The sequence below is a fragment of the Orcinus orca genome, chromosome 12 (assembly GCF_937001465.1).
Source record: "Orcinus orca chromosome 12, mOrcOrc1.1, whole genome shotgun sequence".
NCBI lineage: Eukaryota > Metazoa > Chordata > Mammalia > Artiodactyla > Delphinidae > Orcinus > Orcinus orca.
In genome coordinates this window covers 80,780,147-80,799,911 of record NC_064570.1, presented here as the reverse complement: position 1 = coordinate 80,799,911, position 19,765 = coordinate 80,780,147, and the positions used below count along the sequence as shown (strand labels likewise).

The following is a 19,765-nucleotide window of genomic DNA, read 5'->3' as shown; positions in this document are numbered from 1 at the left end:
CAACAATATCAATAGATTCTTTTCTATACCAAAAAAGAGATCAGTTATATTTCAGTAAATTACATTTTGACAAATCCAATTTATACTATTAAAACAACCTTAGATTTTTAGAATTTGTAATAACTCATGACGATTTATTTTTAATTACTCAGAGATTTAGGAGCAAGTTACAAGGAATCAATCACATCAGCGCAGAAAACAGATAGCTAGTGGGAAGCAGCCACATAGCACAGGGAGATCAGCTCGGTGCTTTGTGACCACCTAGAGGGGTGGGATAGGGAGGGTGGGAGGGAGGGAGACGCAAGAGAGAGGGGATATGGGGATATATGTATACGTATAGCTGATTCACTTTGTTATAAAGCAGAAACTAACACACCACTGTAAAGCAATTACACTCCAATAAAGATGTTAAAAAAAAAAAGAGTAGAAAGATTAGAGGATTAGGTCAAGATACTGCTGAACTTTATTCTGAACAAACAGTACGCAGAGTTCCTAATTTCTTATTCAATATCTGACTGTCACAACTTATTTTAAGTGAAATATTTACTTACTTACTGTGGTAAGAGAGTAGAATGAGGACTGGAAAAAGACAACTATATATCTGACATGGCCAAGAAGACCCCTGAGAGTACATGAAAAAGAGTAACTTTCAAAATTAAATTTTCCAGATGGGCATTCCATAGTTGAAAGACTGTAGTTCCAAAGATCATTTTAATCTAACAAGATCATTAATCAGTAAGGAATTTAGCAAAATCACTTCCTTAATATGCACTTAGAAAGATCTGTTTTGTGCAAAACATGAATACTCGAAGCTGAATTTCTGAACTTGCAACTTCTAGCAATTCTCTGGCTCATCTGGCAGCATGCTTACACTCAGTGCAAATCTTCATGTCAACAGGGCCATAATGTTTCTACTCATCAACATCACACATGCTGCAAATCAATGTATTTCTACCGCGGGAATCTTGACTGCGAGTGCCACTCTTTCATGGCGTTGAGACATTTATTTACATACTTAACTGCAGGCATCTCTTTAGCTTTTACACACGTTTTCCTTCACTGGTATAAGCATTTGCTCTTTTCAAGAGTTTAACTCTTTAGCTAAAAACACTGAATCCAAAATGCAGAAATGGTAGTTCAGTCCCTGCAAGGAAGCACACTGCCACTAACGAGCTTATGACACATTATCACACGGTATAACCTTTAACGTTTTCCAACACACTTTCCAGTAAGGTATCGCATATCCTGAGAGCTCATGCTGTCGTTTTTGAAATGGGAGCTGGGGAGAGATTCTGATTTTACTCAGAGTTGTTAGGGTACTTGAAGGAGTTCATTAATTTCTCCAACCACATAGGGCCCTGAATTGGGGACAGTAAGTTCACATTTAGTGTTTGTGCTGATGAATCCCCAATCTACTTGGTTTTAATTTACATTAAAAAGTCTCTACTCTCGGGTCTTCCCTGGTGGCGCAGTGGTTGAGAGTCCGCCGGCCGATGCAGGGGACACGGGTTGGTGCCCCAGTCTGGGAAGATCCCACGTGCCGCGGAGCGGCTGGGCCCGAGAGCCATGACCGCTGAGCCTGCGCGTCCGGAACCTGTGCTCCGCAACGGGAGAGGCCACAACAGTGAGGGGCCCGCATACCGCAAAAAACAAAACAAAACAAAAAAAAACTCTACTCTCAAAGTACTGCATCATCAACTTTATATAATAATTAGATACACCAGTTAGGAAAGGCAGACTGAGTACCCCTCGGCAACATTAACTTCTCCACATTCACGCTGAAGAGTGAAAGTGCACATCAGTGAGAGGTATTTGTTTGCGTAAAACTGAAGAAGTCTATTAAAGAATTTTTAATTCATTGACTATTATTTTTAATAATAAGCACATCCAGAGGATGAGATTTCTTTTCATTTTATTTACTGGCTTCTTGCCATTAAGAGGAGTAAGAGAGAAAGGGAAAACCAATAATCAGAAAAACCCCAGTCTCTTGAATGATTTCACAGCTTAGTTTGTGCACACAGACAACCACAGTACACCTATCAAATTTACCTTCCTGATCTATTTAGAGTCCTCATTCTGATAAAGGACCAGATGAAGAAAGTCTTCTGCATCACTGAAGTGAGACTCTAAGACAGTTCACTAAGAACCATCTTTAAGATTTCAGTAAGTCACTTCAAAAATTAAGAGAAATTATTCATTTTTGGTTACTCTTCTGATATAGAAAAACAACTGGTATGTCTGCATCATTATTTTTAAGCCACCTCAAACTGACACCACTCAAGAAAGATTTTTTTTTTCCTCCAGTGGTAATTTAGCTACAACTTTAGTGAGAGAAAACAAGGCAATTCTGATGGCAATGTGTTTGGGCAGAACTGGGTTTCAGAGGCCGAGTGCTGATTCCCCACACGGGACGGCCTTCTGAGCAGGCTCCCTTGTCACCAGAGTCCTTGCCCCTGGTTTTATTCTTTAGCAGAGGAATGGTTCCGCATGTGTAGCATTTACAGATAGCATCACTACAAAATGGAGTGCGGGTTCAAATCAGAGTTTTAAGGTCAGGAAAAATAAGTATCATTTAAATGAGTCACCACTGCCACTTTTAGAACCTCATACACTTTCATTAGAAATCTCCCTTTCAGGGATGTTCCAACTTTTATTCTGGCAAATCATCATAAATAAAAACTAAACATAAAATAGTTGTGGTGATTGCTCAGTGTGGTGTTTTTTTGTTTTGTTTTGTTTTTCAGCATTACAAACTTCACAGCAACACAGGTTACATTTATCTAGCACATATTTCGACAGTGTTTTCATCTCTGTAACTGACCTACTGTGGTCCAGTTCCAGAATTTTATTTTCTAGATCATATATGATATTTTATTATGCTGTTATGAACACGGAATTAAAAAAAATTATCTTACATGCACAATAACTTTGTAGTTGTAGAAGTGTAATCCTGTAAATTATTTTTAAATGTGTACGTTTGTTTTATTAATTTTTATTGGAGTATAGTAGCTTTACAATGTTGTGTTAGTTTCTGCTGTACAGCAAAGTGAATCAGCTATACGTATACATATATCCCCTCTTTTTTGGATTTCCTTCCCATTTAGGTCACCACAGAGCACTGAGTTGGAGTTCCCTGTGCTATACAGTAGGTTCTCATTAGTTATCTATTTTACACATAGTAGTGTGTAATACTGTAAATTTTTAAAGTTGGATATTTTTGTGAAATTAAAACAAATTATATCTAGATCTTACTCCAAATATAAATAGCACACTTTTTACACTATCTTAACATAGTATTTTAGATTGTTACTATGGAAATCGGGGGCACATGACATAATGAATAATAGGCACTAATTTCAGAGTTACCCAGAAGGTTTTCTGGAGGCCCGTAGTTGGTTTAAGAATATGTAAGAAGGTTGTAATTTTTACATAGTAAAATATTCCAACAAGTAATTACTTAAATGAAGAAAATAACCAAATAGAAGTGGGAAATGGAAAATTTAGAGGGCAGTGAGGCAAGGGGGGGAGGGTGGAATGTGAACTAACATGGGAGGAGAGCCTAAAGGGAGTGAAGGTCAAAGAGCCAGGGAGGGTTCACCCCTCCTCCAGACCTGCAGTCAGCTCCCTGGGGAATAGTTCCCTGAGACAGGGCTGAGGTATTTGCCCGAAGTGTTTCAAGTTTACCTATTAAAGAACAGGCCACATTCTCAATTCCACACCCCAGGGCCCAGCAGACAGAAGCCCCACCCTCCTGCCCCAGCTCAGCGGCATCTAATCTTCTGACCTCTCGTGGCCAGTGTGACTGATGGGGTTTTTTCTCTTAAAGGCTTTACGTATGTGGAAAATTTAAGGCATTTCTATATAGATCTCTCTCCATCCCAGTTAATCAGAATGTTCAACTGTAGTTTGGCCACATTTTAAGTAGTGGTACAGTCCCACTGTTTCAATAACAATTCTTATCGACAACATCAGCAGGCGCTGAACAGGGAACAGAAACTATAACTTCTACATGGACGACAATACTGTGTGTGTGGAAGATACTACATTTTAGATGGCAAAGTATGCCACCTTCATCTCTGCTTAAAGTGTCTCCTTTCTACAATTTAAATGTCTCATATTAAACAAGTCTGCCATAAGACAAATACAGGTTTACAAAAAGGACAAGTTAGAAATTAGGTCCTTCACAGAGATCCACAACAGGAATCTTCTAAACATCTTAGGCTGCCTTCCTATATTTAGGATAGAATTTGATTCATGTATTATTTTTAAGAGATGTATGCTATTACATAAAGCAAAGTTAACAGTTCAATTGAATGGAGACAGCATCAACAAATGCCTAAAATACTATTCTCATCAGTTAAAACAAGAACAAATAGATTTCTCAAATAAGAGTTAGTTCAGTTAATGTTAGTTTATTTTAGGCACTTGGTTAAAATGAAAACTACTTTATTGCTTAAAGGCTGAACCTATAAAATATAAAAGAGGTTTAATCCAAATAATGTGAAAGTGAATTAACGCTTCACTCTGGCCTTTACTTTTTTTCTTTTCAAGTAACTTAGATTTATTGATAGAAATATATGCAAATGTCTGTAAAAAACACTTATTTTGAAATTACAGGTACATATAAACAGCAGGACAAAGCAAATCCCTTTTGAGAATGATTTGTGGAAATACTGCCCTAGTACACTTTTTTTTCTAAGAACAAAAATACTATAATACATTCCCTCACTTCGGGAATACTTTGGCTTTTTCTTTCTATTTTTTTTCTTTTGATATTGCAAAATCTCTACCCACACAGAGCACCTCTCCTCCTGCCCTGCTGAAAATGCAGAGATGGTTTAAAAGTTACTGAGGCAAGGGGGGGAGGGTGGAATGTGAACTAACAGGGGAGGTGCTAGGGAATGTGAACTCCCTTCTCACGCAAGCTTTGGACCATGCATCCCAGGGAGAGCAAGGTGTCCAGTGGAGTCAAGGCGGCCTCTGCCCCTAAGGCGGCCAGGCGGCTCCAGACGCAAGAGGGCAGTCAGCGGCTGCAAACATCCGACTGAAAGCCCGTCTGCAGACTCACAGCTTCCAGTCGAGGATGTTTACAGCCGCTCACTGTCACAGGGACACTCCTTCTGGCTGTCTGGTTACCTGGAGGGTTCCTAAGACGGACGGGACACAATTCTGCACATCACTAAAGTTATCACCCCAAACCAGAAACATTCTAGGGAATGTCTCCAGTTCAAAGCCCAGAAAAACTTCATGCATGTCTGTTATTCAGCTACCAGATTCCTATAAAATCCTGTGATAATCTAGGACAACATATGTCAATGGCGTTCATCCGTCACTGTTAGAGACAAGGAACACACAGGCGATAGTAGGGTTACTTGACATGCGTGATGTAATTAAAATCCTTCTTTGAGTGAAGTGACCAAACATACAAGTTAAATTATGCTAACAAGATAAAGTGCACCTTTAACATTAAATACTACATTTAAGTGACCTTAGACTCTCAATGAAAATATAAAAGGTTTATTTCAAACACTATAACTTCTGACCAAAAAAAAAGACTTACACCCTGCTTTCGTATATCACTTTTGCTCTGAAATCTGCTCCCAGAGACAACTTGTACAGTCAGCTGGTTTTTGAAAGAGTAAGCATCAGGAGAGAAATAGAAGGAATAGCAAGGTCTGTAACAGGCATATATCAGTTTGTGGGTCAAAGTTTCCCACTGGAAAAACACAGAACCTATCACTTGCCGACAGGGTGACGTACATTAACTCCAGATCTGAATGTTTTGAATTCCACTCCCATTCTCTTATGAAAATAAATGAGGAAAACTGAAGGGTAAGCTCTATCAGTCACTGCTTTCCTGAAGTAATTCAAAACCCTTCCGCGCCTAGTGAAACATTAAGTTGATACAAAGAAGTGGGTGTGCCTTTCCCCGAGATTTGTTTTTAGATGATGTTACCAGAAGGTTCTTAAGTTGCAGAAGTCTTAGTTTGCGATACCAAACCCCAAACAAAAACAAAATCCACACAAACAGTGTCATGTTTACTGAAACGAACAAACGTGAAGAGCTCCATAAACGACTTCTTCAAAGCAAAGGGTAACTCTATCCCATTAAGGTTAAGAAAGTTAATCTTTGAGGCAGCAGGTGAAAACAAGCTGAATTATGTTGTGGCCTTTTGCTTTATTAACTAAGGACTTTGAACTATTAAAACTTCCTAGGGAACCACATTTTCTCAATGGGTCAAGTCACATAGGGGAACAAAGCAAACTTTATCAGTGCTGTGCGATTCTACATTCCAGAAATTCTTAGTACTTGGCATTCATATACCACTGCTGACTAGGGCTTGAGTCGGTTCAGCAAACGCAGCTACAGCTTCCAACCTTGTGAACTTCTCACCAAGACACCCCCTTCTTATGAGCTGGTCACAAATAGACAGGCAGGATACTCTTTAATTAAAACAGATGAATACCAAGCCTTACACCCCGTGGAGACATTGTAGAGCAGTAACTGTTTACAAAAAGAATATTTTTACTCCCATAAATTTTTCTCCAAGTGACAGAGCCCCTACTTGCCTTGGAATCTTACCACTTTTCAATAATGGCTGTAAATTAAAAATGACCAGCACAAACTAGGCAAACCACCTCACGTAACAATTCAGTGAATGATGAAAGAGATAGTAAACCTTCACACGGCTGTGAAAATCCAGCCTTTGCTCAGAGCTCTATGAATAAACATTAAAAAAATCCTCCAAATAAAGCACGAAAGATCACAAGATCTTAGTTACAAGGAGTTGTAAATGGAAGGGCATTTAACAGGCATTGATAGAGCACTTCACTGCCTGTATATACAGGCTTCCTTTTTAGCAAGGTACCAGCTCAAGGAAATCTATGTGAAAGGTAAAGCAGATTTATCCCAACAAAGTGCTGAACAATTTTGCCAGTTTAAGTGAGACTCAAAGTTATTTAGTTTAAACTATTTCCTTGTTTTCTGGTATTAAGCAACATCGGTTCCACTTGGAACAGCAGTTCTTAAAATGAGAGGGTGGTAACAGGCTTATCAGGACAGATTCTTCTAACCCCATGTACCGGGCCTGCTTCTTGCCCCAAACACTCTGCAGTTCTTATTCAGGTGGGGAGGTCGCTGAGTGCATTTGGCAAAAGCTATAAAGTGATTCTGCTGTACCTTCCTGGCAGAGAAACACTAATCTAGAAGGATGGAACTAAGTAAATTTACTCAAGACTAAAATATCTTGCCACTACCTGAGAACTGTGACCGATAAATCCACCCAAAAATCATGAATTAATAACAAATATGGTGGAGTAAGATTCAATTGCTTCCAGTACGACAGACCCTCATTTGTCTTCTATAACCTGGAAATACTCACAGAAAACTACTTAATTCAAAACCATTGGAATCAGGAAGACAAAGCTCCTAAAAGTTTCCCCACCCAAATGTGCAGCTCTGGATGTCTATACCTTGGTCACATTTTATAATCTCTTCACATTAGTTTTAACTACTTGAAGCATTAATTTCTTCTGATGGTGGACAGTACAGCACTGGCCCCAGATAAAATTTACAGTTTTTTCTTAGCTACCCTATACCATTCAGTCTTAAATCCTCTTCTTGACTCTACAATCATGATTTTCTTAAGCTATGCATAAATAAGAACAGCTTAAAATGGTACAGCCACTCAAGCTCCCTCACCTCCGAACCCTAATTCTCTGGATTTTGAATCAGAGTATTTATTTATTTTTTTACATCTTTATTGGAGTATAATTGTTTTACAATGGTGTGTTCGTTTCTGCTTTATAACAAAGTGAGTCAGCTCTACATATACATATATCCCGAAGAGTATTTAAATTAAACGGCCCAACCTCGATGGTGAGATTTCAGGCACTTATCAGCAGGTGGCAGATGTTATCATTGCTTTATTTGTTGACTGACTGATTGATACTAGGACTCTCCTTTGGCCATGGAAATGCAGAGGTGCAATGTGGGTGGCCTACTCCATTGTAGAATGATGCTTCTCCCCTGGCTTCCCCTTTCTCCCCAGGTCCGTCCACCTCCACCACTCTGGTCCCTGAGCGTTTGCAGTGGTACTTGCGGAAAAGGGAGCATTCCATGTCGGCACAGAACCCAGCGTCCAGGCTCTGCACTGCATCCTTTCACCCACCATCTCTCTGGGGGCCAGGGGCCCAGACAACAGCATCAACAGTACTGGCATTGGCCCCATCCCTTCCTTCAGAAAACCCATCTAAAGACAAGAAACACAAGTGTTCTCCACTTCATTTTGTAGAAAGCATACATAGAACTAATCTGAAATGGAAGTAAAATAAATGTACCAACAAAATTCTGCCCTTTAAAATTCATCTTCATCTTCTATTTATACTTTATATTTAGTAGTCCACACTGTTTCTAGGCTAATTCAAAGGCTTCTAATGCTCATTATATTTCTTGCTAATAACTGCAATGATGAATTTTCCCTTGCTATTTTCTTTTTGTAATTAATAGGAACACAGACCTGCCAGGTTCTTGCCTCTTGAAAATGGCTGAAGGCTGTAGGAATCGACTGGGAACAATTTCCCATGGATTGTACCCACGTGGAAAATTAAGAAACTCAAATTCTAGGAAGAAAAGCATTGCCTGGAATAGTAGAGAGCTTACAGAGTTAAAAAGAGTAAAGTCTCTTCTACTCCAGAAATTAATATAAATATTTTTTGTTCAGTTAACATTCTCTAAGAATTAAGCTAGATAAACCACGCGTTCTCAAGTTTATAGCCTTAATTTTGTTTTTGGCTGCATGGCTTGCAGGACCTTAGTTCCCTGACCAGGGATCGAATCTGGACCCTCAGCAGTGAAAGCATGGAGTCCTAACCACTGGACCACCAGGGAATTCCCACACCCTTAACTTTAACACAACCTTTTTGTTGTATTGCGAGCAATGTCTACGCACAACCTCGTTTTAACCCTGCCCTGGTATGATGAAGCATTTACTGTCATCATCATTACACATGCAGGGACATCAGGCTTGGAGAGCTGGAATCACATCTATCACTCACTCTCCCATTCTGATGTTTTGCTTATTGTAAGCTTTTCTGAATCATTTGTGGAGTTGGGGAGGGTGTGGGCTGGAATAAATATGAGCTAGTTAATTATTATTCAATAAAAATTGTTTTCATTGTAAATTGGGTGCAAAAAATTAATAAATGAAGAAAACATCTAAGAGTAGAAACAAATATCTAGATCCTTTAGGAGAAAACAATTCGTTTAGTCACTAATTTGTTCATCATATATTTATGCATTTGCCAGAATCTCTTTTATTTATTCATTTTTTTATGAATCCATGTTTAGTTTAATATCAATACAGGTGGAGATACACACACATATTATTAGGTCGATAGATAGATAATGTGTACACTCATGGGTCGATATATACACATATGTATATATTTTTTCTGTCAGTTAAGAGGGCCTAAAATCTATGGCCCCAGTAATAATGAGCGCATCTATTTTCCAGATATTTTTTTCTTTTAAAAATTAAAAAAAATTTTCTTTAATTTTTTATTGAAGTATAGTTGATTTACAATGTTGTTTTTTTTTTTCAAAAGGCACATCTTTCTTTCTTTTTAATTTTTATTGGAGTATAGTTGACTTAAAATGTTGTGTTGCCAAACTCTCCTTTAAAAATGATAGTGATTTACAGTCCAGGCCAGGGTTCCCCAGACAGGGGCTCTCCAGGCTTATCAGAGAGTTTTGGGGTGTTCTTCCCCTGCACCCCGCTGCCCCCCATCTGCCTGAGCCCCTCCTCTCCTACTTGGGCTGCGTCCTCACTAGGGAGGGGGATTCCAGAGACCCAGGGAATCCCAGCCTCCAGGCTCATCAGGGACTTTCCGTCCCACTCCTCCCATCCCTGGTCACTGTCAGCAGTTCCCAGGCCGCAGCCCTCAGGCTGCCTGCTGGCCCAGCTGCCCCCCCTTCAGGGGCCCCTGCTCCTTAGACACCCCACAAAGAGCAACTCTCACCTGGGAACACCATCCCATTCCTGCTGAAACAGAAGATCTATTTCTAAAGGGTCATTAGGTGAATTTAAGATGAATTTCACTGTAATAACCACATGGCAGAATTCAGAATTCCAACCAGTCCTTGTTTTTTTTTTAAAAAAATCAAACCTATTAGATTACGTAATCATTAAAACTTATTTATAAAGCTATGCAATGATATAGAACATTAGCTATCCCAGCAAGGTAAGGAAAAGCCAAGAAAGAACTATATGTATGATATAAATGTTATCATGTTAAAAATTCAGAATACACACATACGATTTGTTCCTTCTGCTTTTCTGTATTTTACAAGTTTTCTTTAATGTGAATACTTTTAATACAAATATTTAGAAAATATTGATCCATTTCAGACATGGGAATTAGTATCTCCTGCATCTCAAGAGTAATGTAGACAGTACCAGACGCTTTTCAAAAACAGTTTTCTGTCTAGATAAATCTTTGAAGGGAGAGAAGATTGCGTACATCTCTGCCCTGAAGGCTGTGATTCTCTGTCAGTCACTGCTAAGGCTACTGGAGTGGCCCGTGGGTGCCTTACACACGGTAGGTGATCAATATATTCTGGCTAAATGTTTGAAATGTTGACTAGGAGATTCTTAAAACACACCTTATTCATAATTATCCAGGATCTTTCTTTTGAAAAGTTTATGAGCTCCCAGCTCTTTAAAATGTGTCTTTTCCACCTTTAAAAGTGATGAAATAGACAAAAGCTAATGACTGATCCAAGTTTAGCGCCCAAGCAATAAAATGAAGATGGGATCCCCCGTCCTGTGGTCTAGGGGACCTGTCTTGAGACAGCTGATGCTTTTGCCGAGGTGGGAAGACGGGGATCCCTGGGCCCTTTTGGTGGATGACTGCCCTGGACAGGCCTCTGCCCATCACACAGCCTATTTTCTCTGTGTATGGAGACTAATGGTAGTTTAGCTCTCCACCTTGCAGAGCTCTTCTGAGAAGTGACTGAGAGCTGTATGAGAGAGTACCAGCCACATGTTAGTTGGTTTCCTTCTTACTGCCTTCTGATTGTGAACATGTTAGGGCAGATTCATCAGAACAGTGGTTATTAACAGAGGTAAACCTCTAATGTCACCTGGGCCTTTAAACTAGTTGCGCGATGGCGTTTTACCTCACTGGATATTCATTTTCTCAACTGTAATGAGAGGGTAAGTCAGACCCTAAAACTCTTCTAGCTCTAACACCCTATGCCTCTAATTCCTTCATTGCTTGAATTTATGAGGTAGGGGTGGGGACTGGAGTTGGAGAGGCTCGGAAGGATGTTTTAAAAACTGAACATACACAAATCATGGAAGCCGACTTCCCTTAACTAGTGTGAGTTTTCTTAGTACAAATGAGCACCAATAACCCTGACTTCACCCACCATCACTTCCCACACCCCCACATGCTAAAATAGCAGACTACAAAATGGACGAGAGTACACTGACAGACACAGCAGTTAGCAGCTGACTTAGGAAGCTTTCTACGGAAGGTCTTAATTGTCTCCAATACTATCTGGCCTGGGAACTGGGCTGTAAGCCACAAAAGAAAAGAGGTTCATATACCTTATACCTGTGGCACACAGTGACAAAAAATGTCTATTCAGGGTCCAGCCTCCTCACCATTCTATATGGAGAACGGGCAGCTTCACCTGACATAGCTCACTGCATCTCAAAATCAAAGACACTTTCATCAGGGTTTTACTGCAAGTTAATGTTTGACTTACACTGTTCTGGGCTAACAGCGGCTTAGCTGCTCATGGAAGGATTTTCTAGATTTTCAACAAAATAGCTGTAAACTCCTAAGATAAAAACCACACTTGAATTCAAAGAAGAAGAGTTATTAAAAAGCTCATGTTATAATTTCATCCTATTACATTCACCTAATTAATACGTACTCACAGCAGGTTTGTGCTAAATTTGAACCACAAGGGATAGCAGATGACGGAAACACAGTGCGACTGGCCCTAATTCCATTTGTGGGTGTAAGTATTAAGTATGGAGGTGCAAATGCTTAGGTCAACCAAACAGCCACAGAAGCAACAGTGACTAACCACCAACTACTGCTTTGCCCCTCTTGCTTCTAGGGAGGAGAGAGAGTCTGAGAAAGCGTGCGACGGTTTCCATTACCTTCCGGAGACTCAGGTTCCTAATTCTAAGAAAACCTGGTGTGGCCGTAATCTAGGACATACAAATGGAGAACATTTGATGAACTGTGGAGAAAGATAAAAATTTCCATGATTATAGGAAAGATGGACAAGTGGGGGAAAAATGGATAAATGAAAAAAGAAAAGATGAGAGAGAAAAGCTCCCTTCTCCCCCTTCTACTTCCTAAGGGTAATTCATTAGTGATTCTTGCAATGTTTGTTATTTCAAGAATTTATGCTACTGCCATGCAATGATCAAAAACAAAAATTAGTTTGTTTTACTGAGAGGGATCTAATTAAACCTGTTAAGACCAGGACCCTCTATCAGGGAAATGAATAACTATTTAAAAATAATTTCTTCAAATCAATACTTTTATCATTTAGATTAGCTCAACATTTTTTATTTAAACCAGGTGTTTTTCATAAATGCTACTGAATAGTGTACCTTTCTACAAGGAGCAGGATAAAGAGAGACTTCAGGGGACGTATCAGAAACGAAGCATCAGAAAGTTTAAGGGTAAAATTAACCATATACTTTGGATTTTCTGGAAGCGTCACAATTACAATGATTCTGTCCCAATACAATCAGAAATCCATAGGAAATGCCTTCAGACCTATGATCTGACCAAGTAAAGTCATTAGAGATGATTTAAACAGCATCCAAAAAATCCTAGATTCCCAAAAGAATTAACCTCGGTTTTACATACTATGGAACAAAAGAGCCACACTTTGATCTTACCTAAACTATTAAGAGGATTTATATACAAGAAGAGTACTTTACAGCCACTTAAAAAAAAATAACTGATGAATCTGATTTAGTCTTTGAAAACATGAATTTTTTTAAAAAACTACCACATTGGTTGACATTCCAGAGCCTGAAAGTCCTAACTTTTCTTACTTTTTCTTTCTAAAGCACTTCTTAAAATTGCCTCTGGTATTTTAAAAATATGCTCGGAACTCTTAGGGCTCCAGCAGTTTTTTAACTAATAAAATAAACACAGCAATTGAGTACCTGCAGTTCTGCTAACAGTATTGTTTGTATTCTAAGCCCCATCCACAGAGGCTACAGAAAAAAATATCCAGTATAAACAAATATTACTTAGATCCCAGTGGCATCTCAAAGCAGCACACCCAAGTCTCAAAATGCAAAAGGAGAAATTTTCCACTCCCACTGTGATTAACTCCCTGGCAAAACTCAGGTCAGGCAAAAGGGAGTGAAATTGCCTCTGTTTTGGTGAAGGTGGGGAGGGCACGTGGGTATGAAGCAAAGCAGTGATTCTTTTTCTTCGTTTCTTCGCCCTCATTTTTCCCCTCAATGCATCTGTTCTTTTCCCTGTCTCTCTCCTGCCTCTGCATTCCCCACTTTTAGCTGTTCTCTCCTCTTCTTCCATCCCCAGTTCCTACAGAAAAGACAGCTTTGTCCTGCAGTTTCCTTGCTCATCACCAGTCCCTGGACGTCATATGTCCACCCCCCGCACACATCACGGAATAACGTTTTCAAAGTACTACACACAGTAGGGCAAAGAGCGAGAACGAAGTGGGCTGGGGTTAAGACTGGGGAAAAAACGTCTCCACCAGTATCTGTAACACCCAAACTTCCAGCTGAGAAAGTGGCTGAGGCCTCTGGGGGAAAAGAAGCTGGAGGCCCAGAAATGCTAGGAGGAGTGGGGCAGAGAGGTGCTACAGCGTGAGAGCATCCCCAGGAGCTAGCCCGGACTCCCCCAGGCTGAGGGCGGGCTGAGGCCCGCGGCAAGCACGGTTTGGACAGGACTCCCCCTTCCCAGGCCTGGGGTGGCTTCTCTCTCTGCGTGGCCTTTGTGTCCACAGCCCAAGGCAGACACGGACGTCGAGGGAGGAAGCCGTGCTCCTCGGTGAGGCCGGGCCCAGCTGAGTGCCCGATCTTTCCACGGACACTCATCTTCCCCCAACTCTGCCACAGCTTTCTGCTGATTCTTAGCACTGCTGTCAAGTTATCCACTCTGCCTACACTTACGAGTCACCCTCAACTCAAGGCCTGGCCCTACAACAAAACTCTGTGCCTTGGCTTTCTCAAGGGTAAAAGGATAATGACTGTAACTGCACATAATAAGTGCAGGGTTAAGAGGCCTCCACACAAACTCATACTTGTAAAGTGTTTAGAAGAGTGTTTGGCACATCAAAGTATGACATAAGAATTGGTTAAATAAAATGAAAATAAAATAAATTATCTGTGAACACATATATCTGGATTCAAAGGACAGAAAGCTCTTCACGATGACAAAACGGACTTCAAACAGAAAAGAAGAGCAAATATATTGATTTTGTCACCATGGGTCACCAGGCCAGGAGGATTACCAGGAGGGATGGCCCAAGGAACCAGGCTTTATCTTCATGTTCTGTGTAAAACCACTGCCAGCCTGGTCCTGAGACACTCCGATAGCGAGGAAGGAATTGAATCTGTTGAAACCACACATTCCAAAATGGAAGTGTGAGAGTTCACACTTAGCCTGGGATATCCCGTATCTGACCACTCAGCACTGCAGTCATTTGCACTCTTTATGTATTATTTAGATAATATTGTTTAAGAGGCTTCATTGTATATTCTTGAAAATGACAGAGTTTGAAGTTAAATGCTTCCGGGAAAAGGACTTTTTTCTTTTGGAGGTGGGGCTATAATGATATGAAAAGGACAGCTGCAGGTTGTAAAACTAAGGACAGAAAAGGACAGAAAAAAAAAAGATAGGGCAACATGGAAGGAAGGGGAGACAGTGATGAGAAATAAGGTCAGCTTCATGGAACAGGAGTATCTCCCATGCTCGTAATGTGTGACTGAATAAATGTTATAATGACTCCAAAGCTTATTATAAACAGGGAACAAAATGCATTCCAAATATGGAGCTCCATATTTGAAAAGTATATAATTACCTCATGAACATAAAAGCTCTGGTTTTAATTTGATCTTCCCTATTTAAAAATTGCTTTTAAGAGAGAACTATTTGAAAAAAATGTCTGCAGTCTCAAAGGTAAGTTACCCCAAATTGGCAATTCCATGATTTAATTTTTCTATCAACACTTAGCAAAAAGTGTAGCTACCTTTCCATGATCATTAGAAATATTAATTTAGAAACCTGTAAGACAGCTAACAATATTAAAAATTTCCATAGATTGATTTCATAAATTTAATACTCAGAAATGTTTAAACATTTCAGCTGACGTTCTCTTGGTGATAGTAATAAAACATTAAGCTTTAGCAAAGAAATATATTTGACTTTTTTTAAACAAATACATCATCTATAATAAAACAAAATACTACTCAGAGCAATTCAAGGAATATAATTAGAGTTTGCTATAAAAATAAATCCTTTGAATCCTTGTTTAATAAAAAGTATTAGCACTGATAGTTTTAATCTACAGAAATGGACTTGAAAGATTTTCAAAGTTTATTATGTTAAAAATATGTAGTGTAGCAGTGTTAAGCATCTCTAAATTTTAGCATTATACCTCGAAGAGTTCTAACTTCTGCCAGAAGGAAAAGTATGCCTCGACTAAGCAAGAAATTTCCATTACTCCTATCTTAAGAAGTCACACCCCATACAACCAATGACAGGAAAACATTTCAATTCAAACCTCTGACACTCTCAAGCCTGAAGCAAAATTTAAAAAAAATACAAAAATAAAACACAACTCACATTTTCAGGGAAGAAAGGAAACTCTTGCTAAATAAGTGGCAATTATGCTGAAGAATTTATATGCTAAGCACGACTGAATGTAAAAACACCAGAGCAGTCAACCATAGCTTTAGCACTTTGAGTATGATTAACAGAATGAACTTTCAAAGGTCAATTAAATGTCAACACACTTTAAAAAGATACTCTAAGATTAAGTCTGGTCAGTGTATAACAGTACCTCACAACTTAGGGGTGCCCTTCTTAATTTAAGGGTAATGTGCATGTGAATATATGCACATACATGCAGACTTACACGTCACCAGCCAGATTACTACAGAAAGTCATCCAGCATCTATCCTAGAGTTTGACTATGTTAATGTTTTTCAAGTTATGAAACGATTAAAAAGAAAACCGAACTCTGTTTGTTATACAGCACTATCCGATGAAGATGAAACGCAAAGTAAATCATAAATGTTAAGACTAAGGCATATCCAACAGCTTATCCTATCTATTCCATCAGAGGAAGTCATTCACGAGCTCACCCTTTATCGTCCCTAATATACCATCCTGCGAATTCTTCGCCCACTAACCTTCCCTGAGTGCTTGTGGTTAAAAAGCTTACCCCAAAAGCTACCTGGCATTCAAAAATTGCCCACTTCAGCATCTGTGGGACACAACAAGGCCTGAAGGCATCCAGCGCCCATTCCTGACATTTTCATCCAGGAACTCAGTACGAGTCCCCAACCCACGCCCGTAAGGAAGGCCAAGTTGTCACAGAACCTCAGAATGAGCAGGGATCGTCAACATCATCTGGCCCAAACCTCTCCACATTCACAGCTCAGGAAACGTGCAGCCATAAAGCTCCCAGGGTACCTTACCAGACTGCAAATCCAGTCTTACTTTTAGTCCAGTGTTTCTTGTCTGTATCAGATCTATCATAGACTTGTTCTCCATTAGGACTTTGAGACCAGGTTATAACTGACCAAATAGCTGTGGCTACCATCGGAATTCAGAGGAAGATGGAATGTTTAAGATGTTAATGATCTGGGAAGGCTCCCAGGGGAGCTGGGAACTGAAGATGGGTAGGATGCAGAGGGTTGGAGAGGAGGCATCACTAAGGAGGGAAGCAGGGTGAGCTAAGGCACCCTGGTGAGTGAGGCCACTATGTACAGTAGGATGGAGACCCTTGTTTTAGGAACGGGCGGAGGAGGGACAGATAAAGTGATGAAAGGATTTCGACGTTAGAAAACTGACACGAAGACAGCAAAGGCTAACCTAGCAACAGGTTTGCAAGAGGGAATGGAGGTGGGGAGAGAGAAAGATCTGAAGTGCCTCTTAGGGGTCTAGTAATATTCATAATATTTTACAGGGCTGTTGTTAGGCACTAGTGAGCTGATGTGAGAAAAAGCACTTTGAAAAGTCGAAAAGCTCTAGAAAGTAAAGATGTTTTGAAAAGTCAGGGGACAAGAGCCTCTCTAATCACGGCCCCGTGGCTTGACAGCATACGCTTCTCTGCAAAGGCAAACTTGGAGCTGTGTTCTGGATCTTCTCCTATGGGATCAGAGATAGAAATCTTTTCCTTCAATAATTCCAAAAGCTGGATCCCAAGGTGGGGGGACAGCCTCCACCCTGACGTCCCTGTAGGCTGAGGATCCCTGATACTAAAATCCGAGGCCAGGGTTACAATTTTGAGGCAGACCGCCGCGTGATCCATGTTTTCCCTCACTGAATCAAAGCAGCATATAAAGTGCCTAGTAAAGTGGTACAAAAAGGGGGCAGGAGAAGAGACAGCACCGGAGCAGCCAGGCTGTGAGCGGGTGTCAGGGCCTGCACATCACCCTCCTTGGTCCCACCCTGGGTCCCACTCTGACTACCCAGCAGGTGACCTTCCGTGTCCACTTCTCTGTGCCAACTTCCTCTCTCATCTACAGCGACGCCCCAGGGCTAAAAAAAGGAGTTCTGAAAAGTTACCATAATAAATTAAAAGGTGCGCATGTGGCGTAGATACTGAGTGACAGTTATTACTGTCACTAATTTGCGCCTTACATAATTTATAATCTTACCTAATTCCCCAAACAACTCCCAGGAGGCAAGTACCATTATCCTCATTTTTCAAGTAAGGAAACCGAAGCTCACGGGGTCACCTAGGTCACAAACGGCAAAGCCAGGATTTGAATCGGGAGTGCCGGACTCCGCCTACGCTTTGAACCTTCCTCCTAAACTCTTCCCCTTTTCCTTCAATAAACGTGAAAATCCTGGCTTCTGTGCCAGGGATTTTAGGGATACAGAAGTTACAGGAGCCATGATACAGGCTTGTAGACAAAAGTTTTGACAACAGAGGGCAAAGGGCCTGGGCTCAGGCACACCCATGCCTGCCGGGTGTCAGCCTCTGGACTAAAGTCTCCCCAGTGAGTGCGGCATTGTGTCCAGGGGACCGCTTTCCACTCGGCATTCTTGCACTGATCTCTCCCAGGCCTCCTGTCCCTTGGGGTCCTTTCCCAATTATCTGCTTGAAACCTTATCTGGACAGTTGAAGAAGAGGCAGCTGGGACTGGGACCCCCGCAGATCTCACACAGGCTGGAGGAGCGGGAGGTCCCATAGCGGGAGGGGTGTCTAGGGCCTTGTGTCCCAAGGCACCCTTACGTCCGCTTGCAGTGCGTTTGCTCGCAGGAGCAGTTCCTGGGGGCTCTGTGGCCCCGGGGCCCCACTGAGAGATGAAGCCAACGTGCCTAGGGCCGGAGGGGAAGTGATGAGCAGGGAGCAAGCCGGGAGGCTGGTTCAATGTTCCTGGGGAAAAGCAACAGTTGTCACCAAACACTGACAAGAAAACTAACGCTAATCCTCAAATTTAGTGTGATAAACTCTCTCTGGGAGGGTCCAGTTGAGAATACAGATTCCAGGTTCTGCTCACAGACATTCTGGCTCTTCAAGGGTTGAAAGGTGCCTGGGAGTCTGAAGTTTTGCAAGAACTACAGAAGGTCCTGATACGGGGGTCTAAGGATCTCAGTCTCTGATATACAGCCCTGACCCCCTACAGAGCTGCCCAACCAACAGACCTGCTCTCAGGAGGACACACGTTCTACAAAGACAGCTTGTTCACATAGCAGTGCGAGGTTCTGGGTGGAGTGGTCACTTTTAAATAAGGCCACTAGGCTTTCCAGAAGTTTCCACACTCACAAATGTTGGGGACTTATTTTCCTAATGTCACCAAATAAACTATCACACAGGCCCTTTAGGAAAAACAGAGTATCTCACACACAATTCAGTCCCCAAAGGACCTCAACACACACACACGGCACCTGTCTGGAGTGAAGACCCTCTCAGCAAGATGCTATTGCCAGTGCTTACTTTCTATTTGGTGTAAGACTGGAGATGACTTTCTCACTGCAGATTTAGGTGATTTCAAAAGGTACACTTTTCTTCATGCAACTGAACTGCCCTGAAAGGTTTACTTCATGCTATTTAAAAAATGAGTTTAAAAAGCAAACAGCACTCAAGTGAAATATTAAGGACACGATTAGGGCATTTAGACATTCAGTCACAAGGCAAACAGCTACTGATTATTTAAGAAACATACTTTTTCACAGGTTTGTGTTCTTCAAAGACAGCTACGTCATAAAATGTATTATGTTACAACAATATTGCTATCTTTCTCCTAGAAACCCTATTGATGTTCTTTGTCTCTTTCCAAATCTGTATCCTTGTTTTAAGCTCTACACTTTCGGGCTACATACTGGAATTAAGCTCAGTCTTTCTGCCAGATCTTTCTCTGATCCCTTCTTTCTTTCCCCTAAAGCACGGTAGTACTTTTCTTTAAGGATGGGCAAGAAGAATTTTTAATTGTTTTTATCTGAGTGCCTGGTATTTTATTCAGCAAATATTTGCTGAGTATCGGCATTTATGCATTCACATTTTTAAAAAAAT

The 19,765-nt window shown here is 40.7% G+C and overlaps 1 long non-coding RNA gene across 1 annotated transcript in view; it reads left to right on the top strand.

Moving 5' to 3' along the window:
- LOC125960668 (uncharacterized) overlaps window positions 1-9,212 on the top strand; it is a 53,672-nt gene extending 44,460 nt beyond the window's left edge. Inside the window, exon 2 of the long non-coding RNA XR_007470569.1 lies at window positions 8,052-9,212. This is a non-coding gene — a long non-coding RNA (uncharacterized LOC125960668). The remainder of the gene's footprint in view (window positions 1-8,051) is intronic.
- Window positions 9,213-19,765: the final 10,553 nt, after the last annotated feature.